Source organism: Meleagris gallopavo, chromosome 4 (assembly GCF_905368555.1).
Source record: "Meleagris gallopavo chromosome 4, MGAL_WU_HG_1.1, whole genome shotgun sequence".
In the NCBI taxonomy this organism is placed as follows: domain Eukaryota; kingdom Metazoa; phylum Chordata; class Aves; order Galliformes; family Phasianidae; genus Meleagris; species Meleagris gallopavo.
The window spans coordinates 31,279,614-31,300,303 of record NC_139407.1 but is presented as its reverse complement, the minus strand read 5'-3'; the positions used below and the strand labels follow the sequence as shown (position 1 = coordinate 31,300,303).

At 41.5% G+C, this 20,690-nt stretch overlaps 2 long non-coding RNA genes across 2 annotated transcripts in view; one reads left to right on the top strand and one right to left on the bottom strand.

Annotated features, from left to right (window-relative positions):
• Positions 1-20,690, top strand: part of LOC146544462 (uncharacterized) — a 75,547-nt gene that overhangs the window by 29,980 nt on the left and 24,877 nt on the right. The window contains exons 3-4 of the long non-coding RNA XR_014882996.1: positions 11,697-11,820; positions 13,197-13,276. This is a non-coding gene — a long non-coding RNA (uncharacterized LOC146544462). The remainder of the gene's footprint in view (positions 1-11,696; positions 11,821-13,196; positions 13,277-20,690) is intronic.
• Positions 14,291-17,913, bottom strand: LOC146544463 (uncharacterized). The gene is made up of 4 exons (XR_014882995.1): positions 17,803-17,913; positions 17,048-17,151; positions 15,764-15,866; positions 14,291-14,738 (listed from the first exon to the last, which is right to left on the bottom strand). It is a non-coding gene; the product is annotated as an uncharacterized LOC146544463 (long non-coding RNA).

The window sequence follows — 20,690 nt, the reverse complement described above, 5'->3', positions numbered from 1 at the left end:
AATAGTAGCAACAGATGTTATTAGATCCAACCTCATGCTATCTGTCCGTCAAAACATTATGAAGTCCTGAAATGATTAATAATGTCACTGTAATAGCCAGGAAGCCATGGCAGTGAGTAGCAGCTGCTTCTGGAGCGCTATTGTGGCCACATGCTGGCAGTGAGCTGCCTGTGTGCAGTGGGCAGAGGATGTGTGCAGGTCAGCGTGCCGTGCTGGTGCTTCTCAGATTGCAGAACTACTTCCCTGTTGGTTTTTCTTTTGCCAGTGATGTTCGTGTCCTACAAGCTCCCTGTGCATCCTCTGACCACAGCTATTCTTGTCTTAGTCTCAATGAATGACTGTGTCTATCTGAAATGCACACGTGTCCTCCCCACTTCCTTAAATACAGGAGGGGTTTTACTCTCAGATGTGAAGTGATAGCCCCAAAGGAAGCCCACCCCCAAAGAGAACACAGGTGCTCCAGCTTTTACTCTGATGAACCATCAGAGTGGGACAGCAGCACTGAAATGCTGCTGTTTTGGGATGAACCATTTTTGCTTGATGAGCAGATGTTTCCACTAGGAATATGTTATGAACCAGCCATATTTCAGGTGCTGCCACAGTCAGGATGACACGTGCAGTCATATTCAGTGGAAGGAGAGCATCTGTAGAAGTTGTAGTTTATGGTTACCTGATCCCACTGCATGGTTTACCCTTTCTGCTTTCCTCAGTGCAGAAAGATAGGTGCCCCAAACTTGCTGACAGAAGCGATGTTTTATGTATTCTTGTGGGGCAAGAGCTGCAGGCTGGAATCAGCTCAGCAGGTGACAACTGTCTGATGGCGGTGGTCAGTATCTTATACTGGTGGGCAAATCCAAGATGCTGTTTGTGTGATGCAAAAAGGTGTCTGGAATCAATCCCCACGCTGCACTTCTTCAGAACTCAGTATCTGCCTCATTCTGCAGAGGTCCTTGAGCTGAGTCAGTACAAGGTCTCATTCTTTCCCCACTAATGGTAATAGAATTCTCTTGGACTAAAACACGGGGGAAATTGGAAGGTCTTTTGGAGTCAGTCCCAGCTTTTTCCTCCTGTACGATGAGTGCCTGATTCAGTGGTGGCTGGATGAGACAAATCCTGCTGCTGTTACTGTCCTGGCGATGATTCTGTATGCAGTGTGCTGAAGCTTCTCATCTACTGGTGGTTAGTGTGAAGCACCTTGAAGGATCATGAGTAACTTCAGCAACATGAACAATAGTGAGCTGTAAATAGATAAGCATTTTTCATTATATGAACGCTATGTTTCCTGGGACCGCAGCTTTTAGCCTGTGGAGAAAAGCACTAGGCATTCTCAGGTCAGCTCATTAGTCCAGGACAGTGTGTGAGCTTTTTTTTTTTGCAGTGCATGTGTACAGACATTGCAGGCTCAGAAACTGCTTTCAGCATCTGCACACCCCTCAGGATGTTGCACTGCTTGGGCCTGGCACGCACGGGGCTTTGCAGCCACACAATCCCTCTGCACTTAGCATGTTGCTGCTCTTCTAGCAGGCTGTTTTTCCTGAAATAAGGTGTGCTTTTTATCATCTGCCTTCCTTCAGCACACACAGCTGCAGTGTTTGGTATTTGTATGGGCAGGGAGGCTGCAGTCATGCCACGATGTCCCACCCAAGACCCAGACCCCGAGCATTCAGTAATCCTCTTACCAAAGTTAATATCCCCTGTGCTTCCATGATAAGCAAGAGTGAATAGAAATTCTCAGTCTGCTCTGTATCTTAAAGTTCAGGAGAGAAATTAACCTACATGTATAATAAGCTGTATTTAAATAATAACAGCATTGTTTTTAACTAGAAAAACTTTTATGCTATTTTTCTGCTATAATGGTATCTCCATTTACCTCTGCTGTACAAACTTTCTATGGAGTCAGACTTCCTTTGATGCTAATTCACAAACGCTCTGTAAATTCCCATCAATTCTAATCCCTTAGCCTCCCATTCTCTGTAAATGTCTTAATGCCTTCATCCAGACCTATTAGCACTGGAAACATGGGTCTCTTTGGCCCCTGGCTCTATTAAAAGGAAGCAAGCTGAGGCCTATTTATAGGATAATCTTGCCAGCCACCTAATCCTCTTTCAGTGGGGTTTATTTCCTGTTGGCTTTGTTTTACCTCTTAAATCAGTGCACTGTGGCACTAGCCATTCAGAGTGCATTTCCCTGCCTTGGCCCTGACACCTGTGCTGCTGACTCCATCGCACAGCTCGGGCTTTCTGATCAGGCAGGCATCCATCTTGGCAGGGCAGAAGCAGCGCATCTCGGTTGCAAGGGAAAGCTGCTCACCCTCCAACACAAATGCAGCCTTTCTTTCTGCACCCTTCTGTAGTTTCTGTACAGAAACTGGCTTTAAGCTTGTGCAAAGGATGCCTAAGTGTTAGGGTTCACACTACAGTTTGTAAGCAGCTCTTGTTTTAGAAGTGGAAATAAAATGATGCGATGTTAATGTTTTTCATTTGAACAAATGGAAGATCAGCTTTGACACCCATTTAGATGCTGCTGGTTGAAAACAAGTAGTTTCAAATTAACTTTAAGAAGTCAAAGCTGTTCTGTAAAAATCAGCCTTCTGGATATAAAGCAAACAAACAGAAAAACCAGGCTGTTGCACTGTGTGCTAAAGAAAATAGCTTTTATTTTGTAAAATATCGTTATACTCAGTCAAGACAGCAATTTATAAGTGCTTACAGGTTGCAGTGATGGACTCTTTAATGCCTGGTGCTGATTAGTCAGCACTGATTGCCTTTACTTTTAAGGAAGAAAGTCCTCTCCTCCACACGCATTTGGGATAACTCCTTGATTTCAGGGGCAAAAGGGAGAACTGACTTGCTTTTCCTGTCCTTTTAATCAGGGACCATTATATTTTTCTTATTTGTTACTTTCCTTCACGGTTTTGTGAAATGGTTAATTTTTCTTAACTAAAGAAACCCTATGTTCTAAGCAGGTACTCTCTGGCTTCAGCATCTAGATATTTCCTATTTCTTTGCTGGTACTCAGTTCTCTTAGAGATTCTTAGGAAACAGTGTCAGATGACTGTACAACAGCTATTGTACCACAATAATGTGGCACTCATTATAAACGCAGTTCGTATCATGTAATTTTTATTGGGTTTCTCTGTTGTTAGGAAAGCTTTGCTTTAGCATAAGTTAGTCAAGATAAACACAGTAATGCTTACTGTTTAAAGGACTCATTGTGGTTAAAGCCACACTGGCTGGTCATTGCGAAATCCCAGTGTACCAAGCCGTAGGTAGCAGTCCTGTTAAACCAAATTGTAGGGAAGAGAGGAAAGGGTGTTATCTCTCCACTCCTTATTTTGCTGGTGATCATCTTGTGTTTACATTGCATATGGTGGCTTTGGGGTGCAAGGGAATGGGTATGAATTTTCTAACACAACTGCATTTTCTATCTATCATAGTATGCAGTGCAGCCTAACTAGATCCCTGCAAAGGCAGAGCTCTCTCTCCCTTCCCTTCATTTAAAACCTTGACCTCTAAAGTTGGTAGAAGAAACCTTAATCCACAGGCTGTTTCCTGCAACAGTGGGACTTACAATCCAACAAGATCTGCAATCCCCACATCTAATTCATGGGTTTTGAGTTGATCATGAAGTCAGGCTGCCGTGCTTGCTGAAACTGTGGTAGTGCTCTGGTTTGATGTGTTTGGATGGAACATGGGCAGGTTTGGGAATTAAATTTTTCCTGAATTTCAGTGGGGTTTTGTGCTGAATTCTCTGTGGGTCATTGGAAACATTGCAGTTTTCTGCAAATAAATACATGTGAATCATAAACACATCTCGCTTAGAGAATAAGGAGTTGCTGTGATGTGAGTGTTTAACCCTCTGATAAATCAAGCAAGTTTCAAACATCAGCACTTTATTAGATTGACGTTCATTAACAAATGCATACTGCCAATGCTTTGTGCTTCATCACTATCAATCGTTATCTCTGCAAACAAGTAGTCTTAAACAATCTTTCTCAGAAATTAGCGGTGCTCATAGAATGCCATGAGGCTGAAGCTGCTGCTCTTGGAGGTTTGCAGGGCTTGGGTACTTGTAGTGGGAAGACGGAACAGCAGCACACAGCATTTTTCTGCATTCACTCCTTGGGACTTTTTTGCTCCTGCCCCCAAAATAAAAGAATGGGAATCTCACCTTCTTGCAGAAGTAGTTTGTTATAATCCAAGTCTCCAGTCTTCTCTTTTGCAGTTCCATATAATTTAATATAATAACTCCTGCTCAGCTGCATTGCAGTCTTACCGCATTGCTGGCTGTTACTGGCAGAGGTGATATGGTACAAACTGCAAGTGTACAGCCTGGATTAGACTGTTTTGCTATGTTCATATTTGGGTTTAAGGCAAACAGATATTGATTTCACTCTCCTTCTTGTATCTGTACTTTATGCATCCAGCAGGCTCTGCCTTGACTGCCTTTAGGTGGAATTTGCATGAACAGCCTTTTGTTGACATGTCAGAGTGCGTCCTGCAGTAGATGCATGTTTCCTGTTGGTTACCAAGGGTGGGGAAGTTGACACCTCCCAAAGAAAGGGCAATTCAGCCCACCTGTGTAAGACGAATTAGGGCAGGATGTGCCCTGTGCTGAATTCCCCTGAAAATCTAAAGATCTTGTTGGTAGAGCCATACATAAGCATGGCTCAGCGAGACAGGGAGCCTGCACCGCCCTTTGCAGAGCTCAGGCTGTCTGCAGGATGCAATGAAGCTGTCACTGCAGAGCCCACCAAGTTAGGTGAACACACAGCTGCTCCCCTTAAGCATGACACAATTTTAAATCAAAGCTGATACTTTTGAAGGGTCTTGAATTTTGCCAACTCTGTCAGGCTGCAAACAGCTAACATTTTCACCTTTGTCAAACTAGATTTAATGTATCTGGGAAAATAGGCAATCTGATAATGCATTGCTACTATTGACTTAGAGGAACGAGAGGGAGGCTCACTCTGCTCACATAGATCTCCCGGGGAACTCAATATTTGACTACAGAAGCCATGAGTCCTTTTATCCAGGCACACTTGATTTTAGAGGTGATATGCAGAGTACCGGCCTTGCTAACAGCTCGACTTCAGAGAATTTCCCATGGCTGTCACGCCTTGCTTTGCTCTGCCATGTGAAACTGAAGTAAGGCCTGAGTAGCCGGGGACTAACCCGCCCTGCCACCCAGCTGCTGTCTCCTCCTCGGAAGTGTCCAGAGGGGACTGACGTGAAATTTGGTGACAGAAATTATTAGTCTAAAACTGAAATGATCAGAGCTTGCAATTATTCTCTAGGTATCTTTTTTCTACCAGAATACAATGCTGATGCTCTTTGTCACGAAGCAGAAACATGCAGCAAGGGCTCTGTGAGTACACTGGATAGGCCTTTGTGAAGTGTTCCCCAGAGAGCTGTTTTCCGAGGAAAAAGTCTGAGCCTGCATGAATAAATGATGTGCTGATAAGTTTGTCCAGCAATACTGGCACTGCAGTAAAGCAACCTTAGGTGGTTACAGTCCCTCAAGAGTCTGCTGATGCTCAGGGCAGAGCAACAAGTGTTTCTTCCACTCTGCTAGCAGAAGTACACAGTGGTGAAAGCCACAGTGAGAATGAAGTGTGGGCAAGACAGCACGCAGATGCCAGGAGGAGTGCGTGTTCTTCTTTCAGATGCTACCAGCAGCTGCACTGTGGCACTGCTCCAGTACAGAGCACTGATAGGGAGATGGCTGCTGGCTGTAGCGTGTCCTCTGCGTACCAAAGCAGAATTGCTTTCCCAAAAATGGATTGTGAGTCATTCAACAGCCTTCTGTGGCACATAGGTCTTGTTAGGCAAAGTTCTGACAAGTCATGTCCTCCACCCTGGGCTCTATTGGAGCTTTTCGCCCGTCACTTCAGGGCAATTTGGCCAATCCCAGCACTGTCACTTGTTACGTGATAGTCTCTGGTGTAATGAGGGGATGCAGTAACCTGAACCATGAGGCTTGTAGCAAAGCTATTAGTAAAAGCTTAGGCCACCAAACTGCTTTGGACGTGGGCTTTGCCACTGTCCTTTCTGAAGTGCAGCCAGAGGATGCCATTGGCTGATTCTTCCAAATTACTTTCTACTACAATACAGTAGTTGAGCACATTTCCTATTAAATGCAGCTACTTTATAGAACAATGTTTAAGTTGCTGGCCTAAATTATCCCTTAATTAGGTCATTTTTCCTAATTGATTAAAAATAGGATTTCAAATTAAAACAGAAAGATTGAGTAACATCACACAAATGATATTATTCAAATGTGAAAGGGAAAAAAAATCATCAAAAAGAAGGGATCATTATATTGAATTGCAGATCAGCTGTAGATGAGACGTTTGGGATTGTTCTCCAGAAAATCTATTCTTTTCCATCTTTGAAATTAGGGCAAAGATGCAATCAAATGAAAAAAGTTTAAAGCCCAGAAGAAAAAAAGAAGCCATTACGACGCAGCTGATCAAATACAAAACTATTATTACACATCATTCATAGTATGGTGGCACCTAGGGACCTAGGCTAAGCCCAGCAGGCACTGTGCAGAGACAAATGAGCCCTGCCCCAGAGGACTTGCAACTGAAGTCAACAAGCCAGGTGATGAGACAAAAATTAGAGAGCAGCAGTTAGTTAGCTTCCAAAGCCTGTGAGCTGAGTGAAAGGTAGCTCTAGAAATACGGCCAACACAGGTCCATGGACTACCAGAGACAGCTCCAGCACAGGCATTTGGTGATGGGAACACAGTAAAATGCAATGCTTAAACATGTATTTTACTCTCATCTTCAGTAATGTAATTCCTGCCAGCATTATAAATAACTAGAGCAACAAAACTCAGATTTCTGCTGAGGCCATTTGGAGACAGTTTTCAGGGTAGGCTGTTTTTTGTGCGGTTGTTCAATTGGTGGTTTTGTTTTGGATTTGCTTTTTATTTTGGTGAAAGACAAACCCAGGCAGACTGTGCACAACAGGTAAAACCTAACACAGGTACACTGATTATTTATTTATTTATTTATTTATTTATTTATTTATTTACAGTAGGCAATTTAGGGATGTCAGCACTAAAGGATATTGACTTCAGTGAAGGTCTGTCAAACACCTGATTCTCTGGCTTCACTCACACCATCCTGAGAAGCCAGTCCTCACTTCAAGTTCATTTCTGACAGTTTTGATAACGTTTCACTGAATAATTTCCTTAGGAGAGCAGAAGTGCAGACTGTGCGCCCCCATTTTCCGTCTCCTCCACGCTGCTCTCTCCCAGCTCTGTTTTCTGTTCGCACCCAGCAGGGAACCTATGTAGGCGTTTGTTTTCATGTCTGGATGAGCACTCCATCTCTGCCACACTTGTGATTTGGCTGCAGTCTCGAACTGTGTATCAAAATTGGGTGTCCATCTGCTCCCATCCCTTTAAACTTGCTGTCTTCTTTTAGATCTGGCTTCTTAATCTCCGTTTTCACTCTAAATGCTGTATGGCGCCATACTGGATGGCTTTTCTTTGTAGCTGGTTGTGCTTTAACCGCAAAAGCATCCAGTAACACCCCAGAGATTGGCTTGGATTTACCACCCTCAGTCTCACATGAGCAGTCAGCACCCAGACAAGGAAGAGGATAAAGACAGGACAAGTGTACAATGCTATCTTTGCAGCTTCTAGTGAAGCCTCACCTTGGAGGTTCTCCAAGCTGGTCAAAGCATCTTTCTTTACTATCGTAGCCCTTCATCTTTTGTCCTCTATGAGTTGTACAACTAAGTGTTGCATCCATACAAATTTTTGGTATACACAGCACAGAGTGCCTGTGTGTATACAGCATGTATTCTTGGTCTGTTGTTTCCAGTTCTCACACTGAGCATTTAACATGATAACTTCTGGTTCCTGTAATCTGAGGGTCAGCAAGTTGTAATCGGTTTATTCTTCTACTCTGTGCCCTCTGAGATCTTCTTCCATGTAACCCTGTCATTCCTTTACCATGGTACAGAAGCTCTGTTTGTAACTTCTGAACAGAAAGCAGTTGTTTCCTTCAGTTGATTTCATTATCCACTTCTGAACCCTTTCTAGTTATTCTTGGATCCTTTCTGAGACCAGGACAGCATCTGGTATGTAGGGTGCACTGGCATGTTACATTTTGCAGTGGCACAGCAATATCTCCTGTTCTGCTTTCCTTTTAGCTTTAATTTGTTGACTTTTTAGATCAAGTCTGACATGCCTCTTTCTTAGGAAAGTTTATCTGATTAGTGTACCACTGAGTATGCACAATTACTGCAATTTTTATCTATGATTTGTTGTTTTGCATTTATTGACCTTGAACTTTATTTTCCATTTTATTTGGCTGTTTCTGGCAGATCTTTCTGCAGCTATTTACAGTGAACTTCCAGCTTTAAAACCTTGAGTAATGTGGGAATGTAGACAAACTGTTACCTTGTTAAGCATCACACCATATCAGTAAATTATCTCAACAGGTTGCCCCAAATCTGCTTTGGAGGAACACTAGCAATAACCTGCCCCATTCCTGCTTCTTTTTTTCTATTATTTATTTTAATCAGTGGTCTATTTTGTTTACTTGTATGATTGCTCAGTTTTTTGAGCTGGCTACTTTGACTCCCCAGGGAAGCCACTCCTACCCATGTACCCACCAATTCTTTCACACACTGTGGGGCGTGAGAGTCCTTTTCACTTCCAGGTCTGGACTGACAGACCAGCTTCACCCAAGACTGAAAGCAGGCTATTCCCACAACCAAGCAGGAGCTCAGCTCAGCGCCAGCTTAATGCGGGCTGTTGTCTATGCCAGGCTTAGCCCTACAGGTGGGAAACAGCTCCATCTGTCTGTGAGTCTCTCAACTCATGTCACTGCTTCCTTCTTGCTGTGTTCTAGCCATCAATGACTTCAGTTTTTTAGGCATTAACAGCTGTCTCTAAGATTGCAAGTCTTAACTGTGTATTCCCTGTATCTCCCAAGCAGCAACCAAACATTGATCAGAAAGAGGGAGTACAAAGTTCTTGAGGTGCTGTAAGTTGTTCTGTAATCCTTAAACAATGTTGACATCTTAATGAGATCTTTATTGCAAGTGTCTCCGTTAATTTGGATATTCTTGCGTATTTAACTTTCACTGTGAGCATTCTTTGCTGGAAAATTTTCAGTCCAGCTATGAAAGGGGGAGGTTCAGGTTGGGTATTAGGAAAAACTTCTCAGCCAGAGGGTGAGGCAGTGGCACAGGCTGCCCAGGGAGGTGGTGGAGTCACTGTCCCTGGGGGTGTTCAAGAACTGTGTGGATGCGGCACTGAGGAGCGTGGTGGGAATGGGCTGGTGCTTGGACTGGATGATCTTAGAGGTCTTTTCTAACCTTAGTGATTCTATGAAATGTGAGGAAGAAAGTTGTAATTAATTGTAGTGCCTTGTAGAAGGAAGAAGATAGAAAATACAACTGTGAGTTTGCTTGCTGCTGGAGGGGTTAAAAATAGTTTAATTCAGAAATGCAGAGAATTACTCAATTCTTGTCATCTTTTCTGTTTTTTTTCTGTGGCAGTTGTACAGTTTTGGACTTCTGGGAGTGCAATCAGAGCAGACTGGAAATATGACAGTTTCTCATGCAGAAATTTGCTAGAACAATAATTCAGTGATTGTAGTATCTGTGAAGGAGAAAAGCACATGTATCATTCTGTATTTTTGAGCAGAAATTCCCAAATGCTGAGTTTTGCAAACTTTGTTACATGTTTACAGTACTGTCATCCCTGTGTTTGCTGTAAATCAGTTATGAAAGCTGTTTTATAGTGGGATGATCTCCTTCTTAGTCATTCACGTGTTCAGTATGACTCTCACTCTTGTACCAGCAACCAGTTCTCCTTTTCTTTTGCTGCCCAGGCTGTTCTTTCATGACACCTTCTATTTACTTCCAATACTCCATCCTATGGTAAAATGTGTGTTTTTGCTTTATCACCTGTGGCTTTCTGTTTTGGTAGATGGGTATCAGACACCAGTGCGCTGATCCTTTTCCTCGCAAAAGTCTGCTGTTGGCCCAGCTGGCTGATCCCACAACAGACTGAAAAAGCCGAGCGCATGGGACTGCATTGGATCTTTTCTGCCTCTTTTCCCAGAGATAAAATTAATTCTGTAGACATTTTGACTGGCCCAAAATCATGACACTTAGAAAACTGTTTGAATAAGACTTGTCTGTCACGATTTAATTTTTCAAGCCACTCCAAAAATAATTGATTTATATTTATAGAATTCCTTTCATCACAAAGGACTCCATATGCTTTTCAGAAAGATATTTCCATTCAAGCTATTGCTGAAACGCAACCTCTGCTTAACTGCAATATTAGTTTACAGCATGAGGCAGGAAAAAAGGTTACCTGAAATACAGCCATTTTCACTCAAAATTATCCCTTTTAGGAGTCAAAAACTATGAAAATCCACATGATTCTGGTGCATGAAATTGGGCCAATTATATGACATTTAGGAGGAATATTAACATTTCTCATTCTGAGAGCTATAAGTACTTTTCAAATGTCTCCCATGACATCTTTAATTCATTCTCATGCCCTGAGATTTCTGTCACCTGAAATGTATTTTTACTCTATTTGTTGCAGCTATTCAAGAAGTTTTACACTGACTTAAAGGCAGCTTTCTTTATAGTGTCAGAAGCCTCTGGACTGTGGGTAAATGTAAACTCGATAGGACAGGTTAGGATTTGTTAAATTCTGTACTGGTGAATACTGTGTCTGAACCTACCTATCTTAAAAAGAAAACTGAGTTTCGGTAGGGTTTTTTTTCAGTATTCGTTTTTCACTGTCATTTTTTTTAAGAATGGATTGGAAATAATAGACTATTAGTGATTGCCAAGATCATTCATTTTAGTTATAGGTCTTTACGTCCATTTACACTGAAAGTAAGCTCAAAGTATGCACAATGTTAGTTGCTAGTGCAAAATATCGTCATGAGATCATTTTTGACAGTGATTCTGTGGGTGCTGACTTACATGATGTCCTCATTTCTGTTTTAACAACCTGATTAGACTGCAAATGAGGGTGGAATCTGGTCTACTGTATCATGTACATTTGCTTTTATTTAGTGCTATCTCTCCAAATCTTTTCCTACCTGCTTGATAATTGGATTGAAATTATCTTTAATTACATTGACTGGGGCTTTGTTAATATCAGCCCCTAACCAACTGTACTGCATTTTTGGGTGCCCACTTAAGATTCTACGAGGTGAGCAGGGCTGAAGGGCAAACTCCAGAAAACTGCATCACTGCAGTCTCAGAGCCATTAATTTTGTGCAATGATAACTTTGTACTCAGAGAGCAATATTCATTATAGGCAAGAAGGGAAGCATGTGAGTCCTTAATTAACAGTAGGATATAATCAGCATAAAGTAATAGTTTAATGTTCTACAGAATCAGTGTTATAGCCTTTTAGACTGTTGGTTTTTCCATTTTAGACAAGGCCAACACAAGATTGTAATTGTCTGGATGCCATTACCCAGCTCTCATTACTCTCCAGGCGCTAGCTCACCACCCTGTTTCCTATGATTGACCCACAGGTTCTGTTCAAGTATGCAAACTGCCCAGGCTCCCCAGAGACCTCCATTTTCATCATGTACATGAATAGAAACTGACTTTATTTTTTTCCCATAATCCAATCCAACAGACAGATTGTGACCGTGTTTGTAAAAAGAATATGTTTTATTTTCATCTTAGGATATGCTACACTATGGAAGAAGCATTAGCAGAAAGCTATCTAAAATACCTGGACCTGCACCCAGTCCCGCTTTGCCACAGGAACCTGGGCATACGGCAGCTCCTCTCCACTGTGCCTGCACAGGTAAGAAGCTGAATTTATGTCCATGCCTGTCCACAGGGGAAGGAGGCGAAGCAGCAGCTGCTACTCTAACTCCTTTGGGGGGACCTAGGTACCAGAGTACTGCTTCAATTCAATGGCTGAGTTCTTTCAGGGGGCAAGGATGGGTTTTGACCTCAGTTACGTTAGTTGGCAACACCGCATCTTTAGAGAAAGGCACAACTTTCCTCAGTGTGAGCAACCCTGGTGGCAGTCCCCCAAACAAAGTAGACAAGCAGTCTCCTTGCCGGTACCACCCTAATAATAGCTAGAAGGATTCACTTTTGAAATCTAGTTTATCTAACAAACTTGAGAGCCTAAAAATGAGCCTTAGAAGCTCCAAGACAATGCCACTGAGAACAAATGAGACCCACTTGCTAAGGGAATACACATGGCATTTTTGTCCTTCACTGCACAATTCACTTAGACTACAGAGCAAGCAGCCACTCAGAGCCTGCCCAAACACCACTTCTGCCCTTAGAGGCAATGTCTTAGAGCCTCCTCTAAGGGCTTTTAAGGAACTGTCCCTCCCTCTGCTCTGTCATAAATACCTGTGCTGCTGCTTCATTCTTTCTTATATCCTTCTCCATTTTCTTATTCCACAGGCCAGAACTGAGGCATCTAGAAAATTTTCAAAAACAAAATCTAGAAAATCTGCTTGTCATGATGAGGAGGGCTATTCCAGTGGTGTATGCCTGTTAAGAGACAAGAGTTAAACATTTATTATTTTTCAAAAATGGCAATTAATATCATACTTCCCAGGGGAGACTGACCACTCTTGACTGTTCCTGCACAGCTAGAGCCTTGCATTAGCCAGGACTGCTGGAATTACTCTATGAAAGCAAGACTGTGCAATTGCTAGTTCCTCAGCCTCACAGATAAGGGCTGGGATTGCAAGGCTTAGTTTCAGAGAGGCTCAGGAAAGACAGAAAGATGTTTCAAGGTTAAAATATCTGTTGCGTGTGTCAGTGAGGAAGGGAGATATAGAATTCCCAGAAGACTAATTCTGTGTGAACGGAAGCACTAATTTTGGAAATACCATACCTCTGCTCTGTGGGAGCATCTAACACTTGCAGTTGTTCAGGTGAGCTCCAGACAGTACTTCAGGAAGTGAAATGACATTGAATCCCTCCTTTCCCTTCAGTCTCCTGAAAGTAATGCCTTCAATACAGCACTTCATTTTGACTAATGCAAAAGTTCCTGTGAATATAAGCATTAGATTGCACATTTCTTCCATTGCGTTCAGGGAAGATTTACAGTAGGGTAGTGAGAGTTAATGTGTCAGACAAGACTAAATGTGCCTCTTTGTGCTAAAATGCATCTTTTCTTTTTTTTTTTTTTTTTTTTTTTAATCTTCCTAGGCTGAGAAGTCTCTTCAGAAATCTCTCTGATGGATCTGGCCAACCCATGTCCCTTAGTTTTTCACTGAAGCAGACTTAAGGTATGGCTTTTATTCTCTTTAATAACAAAAGCCAGATGCTAAAAAAGTAGAATAAGTAGTCTCTTGGTGCCATTTAGTACACTAGGCCATAGGGAATTGCTTAAAATGGAGCTTTTGTTTCTTATTTAAGTCAAGACAGTCTATTATCCATCCACTGTAGTTCGTATAAGCATTTGTGAATGCTTTGATTCAGAGAGTTTTTTTGTTTGTTTGTTTTTTCCTGAGACTACTCTGTCTTAAGTAAATCCTATTTTTTTTTTTCCTGAAATAAACCACTAGAGCATATTGATATAATGAAATATTGCTTTCAGTCTCTGTGAGACTACCATGCAAGTACTATCTACCATGGAAAAAACATATGATTAGAAAGCATATTTACTCTTGACTCTGCCCAAATGGTTTCTTCACGCACTTGTATAATGAGGACTAGAGAACTAAACATTCCACCTAGAATTAAAACTGTGGAACATTAATCCTGGCCCTTAGAAAGGACTGAATGTTTTCAAATAAACTGACGGTTAACAAACAAATGTTAGGACCACCTGCAGTGACTTGCACCTACAGTCTCAGCAGATGAGATTTAACTTGTGGGGAAGGCTCCTCTGAAAATATAGCTACCTGCATCCAGAGCCAAATGTGAGCAAAAAGCAGAACTGCTCCTACCTATGTCAGGCTTCCTGGAGATCCATCACAGGTAGCTGGATTTAGTCCCAGGGACAATCATTCGGTGTCTAACAGAAAGCAGTAATTCAGCTCCTGTTTAGTGATGTTCTCCAGGTCAATGGCTTTGTCCTACAAGTAAAAGGTATAGGAGGTAACTTATGCAGAAAAAACATAATGCAAAAACCTACTGAGATAATAAAAAAATTGCATTTTCTCCAGCAGAGTCTGGTTAGATCTGGGGTGAACTCCCATCTCATACAGAGCTTGCACTGCAGGGCACAGTTAGCTTTGTCCAAGATTTCACTGCCAGCTTGGCTCGCTTATTTTTGCTGTGTTTTGTTTTAATTCAGGCTAAAACTCTTACAAAGCCTTGACTGCAGGACTGCTTCTTCAGCTCTTTCACAACCATCCTTTTGGTAAAGCCAATTCTGTTTTTCTGGAATTTTTAAAAATGTTTCACCCATCTAACCCCAAAGTAGCTGGTCAGCACTTTGCCCAGGTTCACTTTAACCTGAAGAGTCGATGACCCATGACTGACTTGGCATTTACACTGTGCCCACTGTAGTTTGGTGTGTGCTGAAACTGTAATCAGTGACAATATCCCTGATTTGTGGCTTGATAATTCATTTGTAAAGGTTCTACTTACATTTACTTTACAGCAGTCCTTATTGCAGACCAAGTTCATCACAAAAAAAAAAAAAAAAAGCATTGGATTTCTTCTTTCATAGGCTAGACACTTAATGAATACATCTATTATTTGGAATTCAGATGTTTGCAGATATAGGAGTGGGATTTACAGCTGCAAAAAGAACAAGTTTTAAAAGACACTGAAACCACCTTGTGTGGATCCTGCCCTTTATAAACACCCAAACACACACCACTCACTTGGACAAAGGCAACAGATCCAAAAGCAAATTGAATGAATTGCACTGCCTGCTTTTAGGAAAATAATGTATTTATTCTTCATATGAAATTGAGATGCTCTGTCTTGTTATGAAATATCAATTTAAACTTTATAACATATTCACATATTTATATACGCAGCTTCAGACCTGTATTGTTTGAATAAATGTGCACCTTTGCTGACATGACTGTGGGCTGCAATGCAGGCCAGAGGAACCATGTTTAAATTGCAGGAAGAAAAAAATAAAAAAAAAAGCAATAGATGAAAAACTCGGAAATTTTAGTCCCAAGCTGGAATTTGACAGTCTATAAACAAAGCTGCATCTATGTCACACTTGGAGGATGACAGAGCACTTATACCATCCTACAGTTATTTATCAGCTTAGAGAACATTCATTCATTCAAAAATTAATTGGAGAAGAGTCAAAGAGTCTTGTCCTTGTGACCACCTCCTACAAAACGCCCTGGATAATTGCAGCATCCCCACAGTCACCCAAACATGGCTACACAGTGTGCCTGCTCACGCGTGTTGAAGTTAAGTGAACACGTGCAGGAGGTGGTAAGCTGTATTCTGAAAGCACTGCATCCATGGCTTGCAGCTATCTAGCTCCTGCAAATCACTGGCACAACATTTTCATGTTCAAAATGCTCCAAGACATTAGTGAATGAATGAATCAAAAGATGTTCTCAGGAAAAGCAATAAGTATACTCACACAGTCACAATGGGAATTTGATCATGGCCAATACAGCAGTGTGTCTGAATCAAAGTGGAGAGATTTTCTTTCTAAAGGGGCTCCATTTCTTAACAAAGCAACACCATCACAGACATTTTGTGAATACTCTTACAACAACCACAACTAATAAATACTGCTGGATGCTAGTGGGGTACCGGTCTAGAAATCAGGACAAGTGGAATCTTACCGTTGTTCCTGTGACACGGTCATGAGACACATCCAGGATTTTTCAGAGCACTTTTCACCAATTCTGGATAGCCAGCTTGCAAAGTAGTGCATGATCCTGAGGTCTGTAAGGAACAGAAAACAGCTGTGTGTAAAGTGAGGCATCAAACCACAAGTACCCTAAACCACTGGTCAGTTTTAGCCTATTTAAAGTTTGCCAGCCTATATACTTATTTTTTGAATTGTAATGATTTTTTGTAAAGCATTCTGAGGCTGCAAAATGGAGATAGCTATTAAAGAGACTTTTTTTTTTTTTTTTGCCATTTTCTATTTCTGCTGCTCTTCTGTTTGATTACATTTGAGACATGGGAATATACAAAAGCACACGCTTATTGTGGTGTGTTGTTTACAAGGTTATTCTTGCACGTGCTCGCTTGCTTGCTCACTCCCACATACAGCCACACTCCCATTACTGTTACCATTTCCAAGGCAATGGGCCATCTGTCAGGCAGTGCCAGGGCACTGTATATTGATACCATGGTTGTAGCTATCTCTTATGTGAAACAAAGTTCAGTACAAAGCACTTCCAAGTATAGAAAGGGGAGAAAAAAGATGTTAATGTGTTTAGATTACATTAAAATTTTAAGATTAACTAAAAGAAAGGGAGAAAAAAAGTCTGTTAATGGGTAGAGCTCAGTGGAGAGGCATTATTATATTACTACTAATGCACATAAAGCATCTCCTATTAAAAAGGGATGACAGTTTTACATCCTATTAAATATATCAAAGCTGTACTTCAATTACAAATCCTTTCATATGCATGTTTTAACAAATATGTCTGATAATAGAGTGCAGCAGTAGCTTTTTAAATGCTAAACAAGATCCCTACAATACAGCTCACAGATAGAAAAGTACTAGAAGAAGGAAGATCTATTTGACAGGGAAGGGAGAGATGTATTTCAATATTTTCATTGCCTTTATAGCTCACAAGACAGAGTTTATAAACCATTCCAGTGAGCATAGTAGGACATTGATAAAAGAGCACAACCTGCAACCAGTATACTGAAGGAGTTTGGCAAGCTGCTTGTTGTTTTTCCACACTGTTATCTTGGAAAACAAGCTGCGTCCTAATAATGCTAGTAACAACAAAAATAAAAGCAGGCCACAGTTGGCTGAGCCCTGCCTTGGAAAATGTAAAATCTCAACCAGCCCCAAAAAAAACGTACCTTCCCTAAAGAGAGGAGAATCCCTATGCCCAGAGGAAGCTATGAGGTGACGACACGTGGTCCTGGCCTCGTGGACTTACCTAGCGAGCATCTCTTCCACAAAACAACAAATAAATCCTGATGCTGCCCTGGAAACCCAGCAAGTGAAATGGTGTTCTGCATGAGCAATCTGGTACTATGTGACCTAGGGGGAATAGCAGCAATAGTAGGGTCAAAAGCAAGCCAAAGAAGGATCCAGCATGACCCTGAATTCAAGCTAATAGGTAAGTCAGTCCCTTCTACCTCTGCAAACAGTTGCGAGGGCTGGGTAGAGCACTGCAGAGTCTCCAAGACCCTGTGGGTAAAGGACTCTGTTTATTGCATTGTTTTACCATATCGGTCCCAGTGTGTGTTAGCACAGCAAAACTGAGCCTTTGAGACACCAGAGTTCAGCTCTGTGTTTCTAATTGTGCCTAGCCCCTAGCCTTAGAATTCTGCAAAACCCAAGCTCTGTTCCTGCTCAGGGTGAACTGGAGTCACAATGTTAATCAGATTGGGCAGCAGGCTGCCACAAGCCAGGCTCTATTTGCATGGATCATATATGTATTTCTGACATCTGGCATGGGAATGAATGAGTCCATGCCTATGGAAATGTGTATGAACCCACAATTAGCTTTTTCAGTTTTCTGATGAATCAATTAAATAAAAAGGTTCACAAATCTTAAAAAAAGAGGAAAAAGATTTGATCATAATAAAGAACAACAGTAAATTCTGTTTAGCCTTTTTTCCTTGTGGATTTTTTTTTTCTTATGGAGATATAGAAGTTGTAGAGATTTAGTGAAATTTAGTCACTTACCTAGGCAATAACAATGAGCAATAGTACTGTAATGTCACTCTAACGTCCACAGTGCTGGGCAGCAGGGTTGTCCCAGTACTCACAGTGTTGGGCCTTGCCTTGCTTTGCCTGTCCCCAGCTGCTCTTTGCGGCTATGAGTTGTACTGCCTTGACTGGGTCTCTGAAGAGCAAGGGGGGTGGTTTGTGACATCTGTCTCCTCTTTGATAAGACAGAAGGAAAAGCTGGAGCTAGGTCATCTCCTCCCTTCTCTCAGATCAGCACAGGGGTCTGCACAGTAGAAGTCAGTACATGCAGAGAAACCATACAAGGACTGCAATAAGATCATAATAGCTCAAAACAGAGGGATAGAGCCAGAGAAAGAAACCGTTGTCCCTGATTGCTTGAAAGTCCAGGAAAAACAAATCTCATAGTACTGTGTGGGCCATACACACCACTTCTAAGACAACCAGACTTTGTGAGACAGATTCTGTCCACCTTGGCCTTCAGGAAAATTGTCACCCAAAGGAAATGCAACCTCTCTTTGTCTCTCAGCCAACTCCTCTGGGTAATATAGATCAGTATCACACCATAGAAGTCAATATTACAGATTCCAGCTGGCTAAATTGGCTTCAATCCACTGAGTCAATGAATCAGATGCTCAGCAGGTGATATACAGTGTTTGACTTGCCTAAGCAATCATTATGTCCAGAGACTCAGAGATCTATTCTGGAGTCTAAGCAAACAAGATAAAATGTGTTCCTCTCCTGGCCTCATATATATCATTTCACATTTAAAAGATTTCTTGAGTTGGAGGCATCAGCATTTACTTCCAGCAGCTCCTGGTTTTGAAAACTGAGAGTACTTAGTAGTTGTGTTTATTTGTGCTGATTTTTTTTCCTTTTTCCAGCTGCCTCTATTAGCACAAAGGCTAAATGAAAATTCAAATCACTATGGTGATTAGCTGCAAATATTGCTTTTTGCAATGGGTTTGGTGTCCCAAGCAAACAAAAGACCATTCTTCAATGTGCTGCAGACAGCACAATTGTGTACCTCACAGATGTCTCAGTGCAATCAGCTTCTCATTACTGGACTAAACAGAACTTTTGATGGAACTGAGAGAATCGAGTGACCTGGGGCAGGAAGCAAAGGTTCCCTTACCTGGCACTCTGTACTTCCTCCCCCGCAGGCATATTGATTACTGAGAGGCTGTTTGCTGAATGAGATCCTACTCAGCATGAATGTAGCTGGAACAAGTCCTATATAATTAAAGAAAGGAAAGGAATAAATGATCTAACACCTTACAGTTATTATCCCACAGCTTTGTAATCCATAGCCAGGTCCTCTTTCTACAGATTTTATCTGCAGAGATTGGGGAAAAAAAAAACCACAAAAAAACAACAAACCCACAGCTGAAAGCTTACAAATTATGCGTGGAAGGGAGGAGTTGTTTCTTGTGCTAAGGAGATGCTAAGAAAATAATGCTGTCTCCTGAAGTGGGAGCTAAGGCATCTTGCATCAATGTGAAACCTACCTCTGAGATCATTGTAGCTGAGATAACCACAAGCTCCTCTAGAACTGAAGCAAGCCTGCAGAAGAGGGAAGAATCAAAATCTGTGGTGCTTCAGCACATTTTTATGTGCTTGCTAGGCTGGAGATGGAATTTTTAAGGCATGGAGCTGGAATACTGGAAGAAGAAAGAAAACCTGTATGGAGAGCAGCAATATTGCACAGCTTCAAGATAAACCAACATAATGGCAAATTATAAAGCAAGGAAGTATTTCAAAAAGTTAGAGCAATAGTAGGGAGATTTCTAAATACCTAGCTATAGACTGCAAACACCACGGCTGAAGACGATAAACTTCTACTCCAACATGCCATGAGTAGCCAGAGAACAAAGTGATAGAGATGAAAGGAAGGACAGCAAGACAAATGCACACAAGTAAACCACAGCACCTGCTAGTAATATGCCATGCCACTAAAAGCCTAACCAAAATGAGAGAAGTAAGATAGACAGAACTTTTCACAGGGATTCCCAGCTGCTCCCAAGAAAAGGACTTGCAGCAGGTCTCTATTCCCAGAGAAATAATCAAAAAAGGTAGAGCCTGTTCCCAGTGTTGCAGTAGAGTGCTGTGTTGCTCTGCATATTATTACTTCTTCCTTGCCTCAGTTTCCCCACAATCTGTCTGTACTGACTGTGTAAAGAAGAACATGATCAAATCAATAAATAAAGGATGGGAACAATCAGACAGGACACAATACAGGACAGCAGGCAAGTCTCTGCCTGTGACTGGGCCCAGAGGAGCATTATGAGGGTCCCACTCATAATAAAATTTCTTAATATTAATGCAAATTCTGGCAACAAAACAGATGCTTCGATATCTGAGAAAATGATGGCTACAATAAAGATCTTCTCAATGCTTCAAGGTCTAAGCAGTCTCCCAAACACCTCCTTGTCTCAGCCCCAAACAGTAAGGAAGTTAAAAAGAAAAGACATGATCAATAATTAAAAGGCTGGAAATGAACAAATGGAATGAATTGCTCCAAGAAGGGTAAGGAGAGAAACCTGAGAAATATCATCTATCTTTATCTCTCAATCTGGCAGAGGATTTACAAACCATCTTTAAAAAGAGAGATTCTGAGCTTACATATTCACTGGTTCAGGTTTCTGAGCGATGCCAGGTTTTTTATTTTATTTTTTTTCTTTTTACATTATGCTTCCTCATTTTATAACACTTCTCAGACTTGAATCATTCACAGCAGATGGCTCCATGAATACTGGATATTTCCATAAATAATGACAGATTTCCCTTCAGTCTCCCCACCCTCCCTCCACTCCACATGCCCAAATCTTTTGTGTGCTAGCTGCAGATACACATTCAAATTCTGGTCAGCAAACAAGCCTATCTAG